Source organism: Marmota flaviventris, chromosome 1, assembly GCF_047511675.1.
Source record: "Marmota flaviventris isolate mMarFla1 chromosome 1, mMarFla1.hap1, whole genome shotgun sequence".
In the NCBI taxonomy this organism is placed as follows: Eukaryota; Metazoa; Chordata; class Mammalia; order Rodentia; family Sciuridae; genus Marmota; species Marmota flaviventris.
In genome coordinates, this window is record NC_092498.1 from 186,198,343 (window position 1) to 186,208,887 (window position 10,545).

At 36.3% G+C, this 10,545-nt stretch overlaps 1 non-coding gene across 1 annotated transcript; it reads right to left on the reverse strand.

Moving 5' to 3' along the window:
- Positions 1-2,432: 2,432 nt before the first annotated feature.
- Trnaa-agc (transfer RNA alanine (anticodon AGC)) lies at positions 2,433-2,506 on the reverse strand. Its single transcript has one exon. It is a non-coding gene; the product is annotated as a tRNA-Ala (tRNA).
- Positions 2,507-10,545: the final 8,039 nt, after the last annotated feature.

The window sequence follows — 10,545 nt, forward strand, 5'->3', positions numbered from 1 at the left end:
CAAGTAAGAGATCTGATGCACAGGTGTGAATCAGAGGAGCTGGGGCTGAAAATAAAAATTTCTGAGTCAATGTAACTGTGGCATTTAAAATCTGCTAAAGTCATACTCAGCTACAATCTAAATGATCCAGCTCTTACTATAACTTTGATCTCTGCTCTTAGCCTGCCCTCTGTGTTCACTGAGCTTAAACCACACTGATTTCATTCCTCGTTCTTTAGTAGAAGATGTCTGTTCCTGCCTCACAGCCTTTGCACTCGCTGTTTCCTTTGCCAATGGTGATTTTTCCTGCAGGTATCATCTTTCTTCTCTTCTTTCAGGGCTCAGATATCACCTACTCAGTAACACCTTGCTTAAAATTACATATCTGAAACTCAACTCCCTGTCCTGACACCTCATATATAACCTCTTCTCCTTAGCAGATGTCACTGTCTTACATTCTCTGTGTGATATTTGGGGTTTTATGACTTGTTTCACTCTGTACCCAGATTTTAGGTCCATACTAGAAACGTAATAATAAATAAGCAAAAGGAATTTTAATAATATCATGTATTTAAACCTGTTGCATCCAAAACACCATCATTTCAGCATACGATCACATAAAATGATTAATGAGAGGATTCCCACTTTTTATTTTTTAAGTCTTTGGACCCTAAAGCACCCCCGAGACTTGGTTCAAAACTTATTCTGCTATTTTCCCAGAGTAATCTTGCCTGCTCAGGGGACTAATGGGAAATATGGCAATCTGAGTCCCGTCTAGCAAGTCTATTGAGTTTGTTTCTGAGTGAGGACCTTGGAGAAGCCCTGTGATTGGCTTTGGTACCACGGTACCACAATTCTGGAAAAAAAGTCATGTCTGTTTAGGGTCTCACTCAGGGATCTGACAGAAGCATGTTCCAGGACTTGGAAAGAATAGCACACACAGCAGGGATCCTCTACTGGCAGGCTTACAATCTTTAGATTTGACTACAGACACAGAAGTGGTGCTATGAACTGACTCCATTCTTGTTTGGCCATGGTTGGAGTTGGTCCCATCCATCTAGAGACCTGGAAGAAACCATACTTGCCCATACCCTTGGTCACAGGACTGCGACCTTCAGAACTAATTGCAGACCAAGCAACGACCATGTGACTCAGTTCTAACCCCTCTTGATTGTGATCCTGGAGTCAACTCCATTAGTTTGGAGACTAGGCAGGAAAGGCCTCTACTTGCTGAAAACAGTGTCTGTAAAGACAGGAAGAGGTGTTTGCTCCTTCAGGCGCACAGATCTCAATGAAGAGCTGCATGAATTGTGAAGAACCAGAAAAACATGACCCCACCACAGGAAACCAAGAAAGCTCCAAAACCAGCTATAAAGAGATGGAGATCTACACATTTCCTGACAAATAATTTAAAAGAATTGTCTAAAGGAAGCACAGTGAGCTACCAGAGAACACAAGTAGGCAACTGAATGTCTCAGGGAAACAATACTTGAATGAAATGAGAAGTATGTATGCCTTCTTTTGAAAAATGTCTAGCCATCTCCTTAGCATACTTTTACTGTATGTGATTGTGGGGTTTGGCCTCAAGGCCTCATGCATGCTAGGCTAGCACTCCACCACTGAGATACATTCCCAGCCCTTTGCCACATTTTAAATTGGATGATGATGATGATGATGATGATGATGATTTTGTTGTTGAGTTGAGTTCCTCATGTATTCTGGATATTAACCTCTTATCAGTTAGTTTGTATATCTGTCATCCTACCTTTAAATTTTAAATACATTTGAGTTGACTTTTTAAAGTGAGAGATAGAGATCTAGTTTCATTCATCTAGTATGAATGAAAATATCCAGTTTCCTCAGCCCCATTTATTGAAGAGATTGCCCCTTTCCCATTGTGTGTTCTTGGCCACCTTGTCAAAATTTAGTTAGTTGTAAACGTGTGGGGTTATGTCTTGGCACTGTATTCTGTTCCATTGGTGTATATATCAGTTTTGATGCCGATGTCATGCTGTTTTGATTACTCTAACTTTGTAGTATATTTTGAAGTCAGGTATTGTGATACCTTCATTGTTGTTCTTACTCAAGATTGCTTTGGCTCCTTAGGCTCTTTTGTGTGTGTGTTTTTTATATAAATTTCAATATTGATTTTCCTAATTCTATGAAGTATGCCATTGGAATTTTTATTGTGAGTGCATTGAATCTGTAGATCACTTTGGATAATATGGACATTTTGACAACATGACTTCTTCCAATCCACTTGGGATATCTTTCATTTATTTAGTCTTTTTCAATTTATTTCACAGATGTTTCGTAGTTTTCAGTATATAGATCTTTCCCTCCCTTGATTAAATATGTTCCTATGTGTGTTTTTATTCTATAGTAAGTGGGAATATTTTCTTAATTTTAATTAATTAATTAATTAATTAATTATTATTATTATTATTATTATTTTGTGGTACTGGGGATTGAACCCAGGGCCTTGTGCATGCTAGGCAAGCACTCTACCAATTGAGCTATATCCCCACCTTTCAATTTATTTTTTGTAGGTTGGTTTTCTATCCTGAAATTTTACTAAATTTATTCTCTAACAGTTCTAGCAGGTTTTGTTTGTTTGTTTTTTTTGTTAGCCTTCAGTGTTTACTGGATTTAAAATCTGTTGTTCACAAATACAGACAATTAATTTTTTCCTTATTGATTTAGACACCTTTAATTCTTTTCCTGGTCTAATTGTTCTGACTGAGACTTCAGCTACTATGTTGAACAGGAGTAGAGTGAGCATCTTGCCTTGTTTCTGAATTTAGAGGAAACACTTTCAGTTATTTTACCCTTGGGTATGACTTTAGCTGCCATGTCCTGCTGCCATGATGTTCTGCCTCCCCCCAGGCCCACAGCAATGGATCCAGCTAACCATGGACTGAAACCTCTGAAACCATGAATCAAAATAAATCTTTCCTCTTCTATGTTGTTCTTGTTTGGTCAAAGCAATGAAAAATTCACTTACATATGTTTATCATAGATATTATCCTAGAGTTTTCTTGGAGTGTCTTTGTCAATCTTTGGAATGAGTATGTTGGCCTCATAAAACGGTTTGAAATTGTTCTCCTTTTTTCTCTTTCTTTTTATTTGTTTGTTTTTGGAGAGTTTAAGAAGGATTGACATTAATTCCTGTTTAAATATGGAAGTTCCTTGTGAAGCTACCTTATCTTGGCCTTTTCTTTTTGGAGAATTTTTTTCTTTAAATTACTATTTTAATCTTCTTACTTGTTATCAGTCTATTAAGGCTTTCTATTTCTTTTTGAATTGATTATTTATCTGAGATTCTCTTGCATTTTAACAAAGGCATCTGTCACTATATACTTCCCTCTTGATATTGCTATAACTGCATCTTGTGTTACTAGGTTGTTTTCATTTTGTTTGTCTATGGTTTAAATTTTTTTTGATTGACACATAATATTTCTAGATATTTATGATGTACATGTGATGATTGGATTTATGTATTATTCATCTTAGGTAATTAATATATCCATCACTTGATCAGGATAATCTTTTCAATAAACAGCGTTGGGAAGACAGTATCTTCATGCAAAAGAATGAAATTGTGCTTTTATCTTATACCACACAGAAAAATCAACTAAAATGGATTAAATCAATTAAAATGAATTAAAGATTTAAGCAGAAGACTTGAGAGTCTAACACTCCTAGAAGAAAACAGAAGAAAAACATTGGTCTTAGCAATGACATTTTGGGTAGAACACCGAAAGTATAGGTAGCAAAAACACAGGGACTACATCAAACTAAAAAACTGCACAACAAAGAAAGTAATCAATAAAATGAAAGGACAACTTACAGAATGAGTGAAAATATAGGAAAGGCATATATCTTATAAGTGGTTAATATCCAAAATATATAAAGAACCCATATAACTCAATAGAAAAACATAAATAACTCAATTTCAAAATTGGTAGAGGACCCTGACAAATAATAATGGCCAAGAGATATGAAAAGCTGCTCAACATCAATAACCATTAGGGAAGTGCAAATCAACATCACAACAAGCTTTCACTTCACACCTGTTAGGGTGGTTCTGATAGCAAAGTCAAAAGATAACAAGTGTTGTCAAGAATGTGCACAAGAGGGAGCCTTGAGCCACCATCAGAGAGAATGTAAATTGGTGCATCCACATGGAAATCAGTATGGGGTACTTCAAAAATTAAAAGTAGAACTACCATGTGATACAACAATTCCACTGCTTGGTTTATGTCAAAATAAAAGAAAATCACCATCTCAAGGAGATATCTTATTTTCATATTCATTGCAGCATCATTCACAGTAACTAAGGTATGGAAAACACCTAAGCATCTACTGAGGGGCAAGTCAATATTCAGCCTTATGAAAGAAGATAATCCTGCCATTTGTGACAACACAGATAAGCCTGGAGGACATTATGCTAAGGGAAATAAGCAAGGCTTATTTAAATAATTGCATGATCTCACTTTTGTGTAGACTATAGAAAATTGAATTCATAGGAATATAGAATAGAAGGCTAGGGTGAGGGGACAATAGGGAGGTATTAGTAAGGGAGCAATGCCTCAGTTACAAGGGTTTTAGAGAACTCGTGTACAGCATGGTGACTGGAGTTAATCATAATTATTGTACACTTGAAATCGACTAGAAGAGTAGATCTTCAGTGTTTTACACACACACACAGACACACAAAAGTTACTTTGTGAGATGATGGATATGATAATTAGCTTGATTGTGGTAATATTTCAAAATGTGTACATAAAATAAACTGTCACATTGTACAACTTAAATATATACAATTGTTATTTGTCAATCACACCTCAATAAACTTGGAAAAAATTGAAACAAAATAAATGTGAATGACCACATGATGGTGCCAAAACCTTGGGAGTCGATGAGACTTTTCAGGGAAGCTTGAAAATTTCCTCTTCTACCAAAATGCTGCTTTCTTGCCTTAGCTATTTCACTGTAAAAATAAACAAACCTGTTAAGCATAAATGACTTTTGGATGTGCTTTTAAAGTAATGTTTTATTTCTAACCATGCTCTCAAGTCAAAGGGTAGACCTCACTTTGTCGTCATTTTTTATACTTGTACAATTGGAGTCTGCGAAACCTAATGTAGCACTTTCTCAGAGTGGTAAATACAATCCTGTATTTATTTATTAAGAATAAGACAAGTAGAATCTCTGTAAATTAGTATTTTCATTCCTTTGAGATTGCAGAAATTTCTCTATAGTACTTTTGGAAGTACTCACACGTGTAAGCAAGATCTTAAAGCCAAAGAACCTTGACACCAAGATATGACTTTTGACATGATTAGTTAGAAGTTGTTCTGTATTTTACTTACACAAGCTCCTTAGTTTATTATTTGCTGACACAGTGACTGAAAGAATGAATTAATGAAAACCCAAACCAGCTGTTGGTCATAGTCTCTCATTTTGTTTTCCGATAGCGTGAACAGATGTTGTGGAATACAACACATGGAATGTTGAAATTAGTAAACATTAGAGATGTAATTTTTTTATCATGACTTGGAGACCCAAGTAGGACTCATTTATTCAGGTAACAACATTCTTTGAGAGTTTACTATAGACTCAGGGCTATGATTTTAGTCCTAATACTATAAACCCTCATGCTATAAGCTACCACATTCTGGAATTAAAAATGCCACCAGCACTTATAAGCCAGGATCACCAAGCATGCAAAATTACAAAGTGTGGTCAGGGACTAGAATCATGTCTTAGAAAGAAGCCTCCATTTTTGTGTCGGTTCTTTAAGGTTCCAGAAGACACCAGATCCTGGAATCATATGTGCTGTTAAATATTTATCAAGTACTACAAAGTGCCAACATACAACTAGTATCACTGACATCTAGAAAGACAAGTTCTACCAGCTTCTAGGCCAGAAGTTACAAACTACATCCTGCAGACCTAATATCTGCTTTTGTAATTGAATTCTTATTGGGACACAGTCATGTCCATTCAATTTCCCTTTGTTTTTATGCTACAGTAGCAAAGATGAGTAATTCAAATAGAACTTTTGCATGCACAGCCTAAAATCTTTACGGTCAGGCTGTTTAAGAAAAGTTTGCTGACCTCTGCTCTAGACCCTCGGTGTCACCAATCTATATACCACAGTGCCATTAATTCCTAGAAACAGATTTGCCTCAAGTAGTTTAAAGCAAAACCTATTACCAAGCGCAACCAATACCTGGAATACAACTGCTTCATTGAGTAGATGTACCAAAAACTATCTTGGGAGGAGCAACTGCACTTTAGATTTCAGTCAGAATAAGATTTTTAGAATATAGACAAAGGCTATAGGCTTTTCACACTAAAATTCACATATTAATTCTCAATTAAGTTCTCATGTTAATTGTTACCAGCAGTAATTTAAACCTTTCTAAAAGAGAGATTGTTTTGCACGAGAAGAAGACAAAGAAATATATATTTTTTTCATGTATGAATTCTGGTTGAATATTAATTCTCAGGTTTAGGAGTACTGATTTCATTAACCTTGAAATATCAGTGTGGATAAAAGATTATGAATATAAATGAACTCAGAGTTAGAACTTGTCGACATCTATTTTAAATAGCGATATAAATACTGTTAGAAGGAAAGGGGATGTTGTAGCAAGCTTGGTGATGAGGCTGATGTGAGAGCTCAAAGGTATAAATATTATGTCATATAATGTTCACCTGTCCCTTGCTTAATTTACAAAATAAAAGGGAAATGGTTCGATTCTGGATTTGTGTTGTAGGTTAGAGCTCAACCAAGAGGTATCTCAGATCTAAGGAGACAGAGTATCTGATACCTAAAACCTAGAAGTCAGTCTAGAAACAAAATGTCCCTGAGACTTAGCAAGAAACAACAACAACAACAAACCTGGCTATACATTCAAAGTCCCAGGAGATCTTTGAGTGCCATAAAAGATAAACAGCATAAGGTATGAATTAGCAGCAGAGCTGCTCTCCAATTGTGTAGCGTTAGGTAAGACTTAATTGGTTTGAAGTTTGATTCTTCCTAAGTAAATTGAATCTCATAATCCTCATTATCATCTTTATCTTGATCATCACCATCATCACCAGTATTTTTTTTAAATAACTTTTTATTCTATTTATTTATTTTTTTATTTGGTGCTGAGGATCTAACCCAGTGCCTCACACGTGTAAGCAAGCGTTATGCCACTGAGCTACAGCCCCAGCCCTCATCACCAGTATTTGGAAGTTGCTTATTATGAGTTACCACTACATAGATTATCTTCTTTAATCTAACATAAGGTATTTGGTATCTTCTTTATTTGACAGATGAGCAAATTGAAGAAGTGACTTTCTCAAGGTGACATTTGTGTCATTGATGGAGTTGGATGCTCTTTAGCCCACTCTTATCCCTGTGCTAATGAAAATTCTGTTTTGGTATACCCATACATTGCTGGTGGCTTTGATGTGACTTTTTTGAAAGAAATTTCCAAAGCATATTAATAATCAAAGAGTGTTACTGTCCTTTTATCTGGTAATCACACTTCTGGGAATATCATGGGAAATATTCCTATCAAAGTAAACAGAACAAAGACATTTATTCCAGCATTATTTATCATGGTAAATAATAGGACACTTCCTAAGTGCTCAACAAATGAGAAAATAAAAATAATAATATATTGCATAGCATCTTAAATATTCATCTGAGGCTTATTTGGTAAACTACTATTGATCCATCATGTGAAAAACCAAAATATACAACTATAACTATTATGACGCCAATTTTATAAAATTGTGCACTTATGAAAAAGGCAGAAAAGAATATAAAGAAGAATGTCAAATACTATTTCTTGAGGCAGTGATATTTTGGGTGACTTTTTCTTGTTATTGTAATTATAATACATATAAATAATGAACCAATTTGAAGTGTAACATATTACCTGACCCGAGTACCACACAGGGTCAAGAAGATGAGTGAACTGTTAAAATGTAAGATAATTTATGTGCTACCATAAAAGGTCAGGCTTGTCTGGTTAAGAGAGGAGTTTCTGAATTGAGACTGAACAAAACACTAGGTGGGAGACAAGCACATTTGAATTCTCCTCTCATCCACTCTCATGCTCTGGGTCAGAGACTGACAAACTGTGGCTCATGGGCCAAATCCTGCCCACCACCTGCTCCTGTATGGACGGTAAGCTAGAAATCCTCTTTATGTGTCTTCAGTCGTTTAAAAAATAAAACAAAGAATATAATCTTCTGACACATGAAAACCGCATGAAATTCAACTTTCAGTGTGCATTTATAAAGTTTTATTAGAACACAGCAATGCCCATTTACTTACAAATTTGTCTATGGCTGCTTTTGCGCTATAGCAGAAGAGCTGAGTAGTTGTGATAGAGGCCATGTGACCAACAAAGCTTGAAACAGGCACTTTGTGGCCTTTTATCAAAATAGTTTGCTGACCCCTGATGTAGGTTGATTTCAGTTCTCCAAATTGTATGCTGATTTAATAAGAATTTTATTCCAGATATTTTTCTTGCATGTTCTTAAATGGTTAGAAATGCTGCCTTTCCTTAATATTTAGACTTTAAGAAATCTTCTTGAAACAGTAGAAATGGGAGCCATTGTGTGGCCACAACACTGACCAGAGTTGCACTGCAGTAGCTGCTCAGTGGGAGGTATAGGACCTATTTGGGTATCAGGAGATCTAATTTTTTGATCCGCTTAAATTTGATTCAGCTGGTCCTCCCCTCCTTATTCTATAATATTGAAGAGGACTGGACAATTTCTGAGCCCTTTTCTAGTTTCTACAAATGACTCTTGTCATTTTAGTTAGTAGTTCTTTGTGACCATTGGGAACATTTTTTTACTACTTTGATGATTTTCTTGGTCTCTGGGACAGAGAAACAATCAAGTTTAACGCCAGGAATTAAAACTTAAATGTCCAACAGATAAAATAAATGAAGGAACCCACTTTCTATGTTTCAGATGTAGTTGAGTGTGTCCCCCTAAGAGTTCATGTGGTGAGAGCTTTGTCATCAGTGTGGCAGTGTTGACAGGTTTTGGCACCTTTAGGAGGTGGAGCCTAATGGAAGGTGATGATATCATTGGAGGTGCCATACTTACTAGTTGGTTAATTCTTGCAAGAGTGGGTAATTATAAAAAGAGCAAGGTTGACCCTGAATCTCTCTGGCTTTCTGTCTTACTTTCTGTTATCTTCTGTACATATTCCGTTTTGGAGTGCCATTCTACCATGAGGTTCCCATCAGAGGCTGAACAGGTGAGGCCACCTGATCTTGAACTTTCAGCCTCTAAAACTGTGAGCTAAACAAGGCTTTTGCATTACTAAGCTTTCTGTCATTGTAACACACAATCTGAGCCAGTCAACTTACAAAAAGGTTGATTTTTGACTCAAGGTTTGGAGGCTTCAGTCGAAGGTTGGTTGACCTCATTACATTTGGGCCTGTAGTGAGGCAGAACATCATGGTGGGGAGCATGTGGTAGAGCAAAGCTGCTCACTTTATGGCCAGAATGTGAAAGAAATTAGAAGGGGCTGGTGTTCCACTTTCATCTGCAATGATTTGAAGACTTCACTAGACTCCATCTCTTAAAATTTTTTACCACCTCCCAATAGCACCAAGGTAGGGACTAAGTCTTTACCATGTGGGCTTTTGGACATCAGTCTAGATCAAAACTATACCACCTCTTTTCTTTAGAAAGTACCCAGCTTTAAGTATTTTGTTATAGCAATAGAAACTCAGGTAACATCCAAGGTAGTAAAGAGGCCAAAGTAAGCATTATGGCATGCTGTGGAGTATCTGCCCTATCTGAAGGGTTCAGGAGTAATTCAGCTCCAGCTTAGTACTATATATTGCTAGATTTTTCACTTTTCAAGTGATAATACAAAATATGGTTTTTGATATGAAGTGTTCTAATATTTAAATGCAGACAACTAATTCAAAACTTAAAAAGTACAATATAGCCCAGTTCTCCTCCCCAAATTCTTCAATAAGTTGTTGTTCCTTTAAGAAGTCTTACCTATTTGTAGGAAAAATCTTTTATAGAGGAAAGATGGCCGAGTAGAGAAAGGAATCACAGCCCAGGAGCTCCTCAGCACCAGACTGGACCAAGTGGAAAGACTGCGCCTCAGCAAGGTGAGTAACAGAACAACCTCACTGAACTTTAAAACTGAACTGCAAAAACATCATAGAGCTACAGAAAGTCAGTAACTTTAGCATAAGAAATAATACCTCAGAGATGTGCTAGCTCCTACCACCAGTGGAGCGTGTACAAGAGAAGCATGGTCAGTGGATAAAGAAAATCAGCATACTACAGTGACTCAGCCACGTCAATATTTATAACAGCTCAATTCACAATAACTAAACTATGTAACCAACCTAGTTGTCCTTCAGTCGATGAATGGATAAAGAAAATGTGATACATACACACACACACACACACACACACACGCATACACACACAGAGGAAAAATTACTCAGCTTTAAAGAAGAATGAAATTATGTCATTTGCTGGTAAATGGAGTTGGAGAATATTATGCTA